Source organism: Myotis davidii, unplaced genomic scaffold (genome assembly GCF_000327345.1).
Source record: "Myotis davidii unplaced genomic scaffold, ASM32734v1 scaffold217, whole genome shotgun sequence".
NCBI classification, from domain to species: Eukaryota; Metazoa; Chordata; class Mammalia; order Chiroptera; family Vespertilionidae; genus Myotis; species Myotis davidii.
The window spans coordinates 7,767,035-7,768,399 of NW_006290034.1; positions in this window are offsets into that span (position 1 = coordinate 7,767,035).

The window sequence follows — 1,365 nt, forward strand, 5'->3', positions numbered from 1 at the left end:
CCACGTTCAGTTCAGCAACCTTCTTCCTGTGTTTCTGTTTTCACAGGAACCTATCAGCAAACATTTTTAAAAGGGTTTTAAGTATCGATAAGAGCTGTTTATTGTGGATTTACTAAGTGCTCAGTACTCTAACCTGTGTTCAGTACCTTACAAGATAACCTCATTGACAACCCTACAAGGGAGGTATCAGCACATCTAAAGGGCAAGGAAACTGATACACAGAGAGGTGAAGGGACCTGCCCAGCTCATGAAGCTAATACGGGGCAGAACCAAGGGGATGAACCTGGAAATGTCTCACCCCAACCCCTGGTCTCTTGAGAAATTCATCTTTAAACCTCAGGCACCTTCCTGCACATTAGGGTACGTGGAACCCTGACGGTGCGTGCGTACGGGCTGGCCTCGGAGACACTGCAGGCTCGGTTCCAGGAAAAGCGGGTCAGGATCTTTTTGCTGCTGGAGGGCCTTGCCTTCTATTTGTGGAAAAAAACAAAACAAAAACAAGGCACCATCTATGAGGCACAATAAAGCAAAGTACAATGAAACGAGGTACGCCTATACAGGCTTCACATAGAATAACTGAATTTTCTAACCTTTAAAAACTCACAAAATCTCATTACAGTGTTCAGGTTTTCAATTTGCCTCAATAGATGCTTCAAAACAGGTAACTCAATGACGAAGAATTACGTGTAGCTGCCAGAGTTTTCACTTCCTGTGCACACGGCCATGTGTGTCACCGGGGACACTGGTAGAGAATCTAAGTCGTCAGAGGCATCGTTTGGCTGAGAATAGACACTGAGGACCTTGAACCAAGGGCTGGATCCGTTAAACTGCACAACAGATAAACCATTACCGCTTCCCTTCGAACTGCGACGGCATCAGCCCAGACGGTCGATACGGAGGCCGTGTGTGCTGGACGGGACGAGTCCGCACACACATCTCTCCATGGCATGTCACAGGCATGATTCGTTCACCAACTGTACCGCTACCAAACTAACCTCAGATTTGTAAACAAGTTAAAAACGTGTCCACAGTTTAACAGAAACTCAGTTTAAAAAGTTAATTTTTTCCTTCAATGACAACAAAAAGAAGCCTAGAAACTGACATTCTCCAATAAAGTTCTTTTATTTGAGTTCAACCTAAAATAGTTGGATCTCTCTGCCGGAGAAATGACATCTCCAACTCTGTGCACGTACTAGGAAGGACTGCATTTGCTATTTCCAATAAAGCATGTTGGCGTCACGCTCCGGTCCCCGCCATAGTTACCCAGGAGACCATTTCCGGGAAACGTCCAGAACACGGTCCTGGTGCCCCCGGACAGTCTCCAGTGTCCCTTCTGTCCAGCTGCCGGAGCCCCTGAGAGAGGTT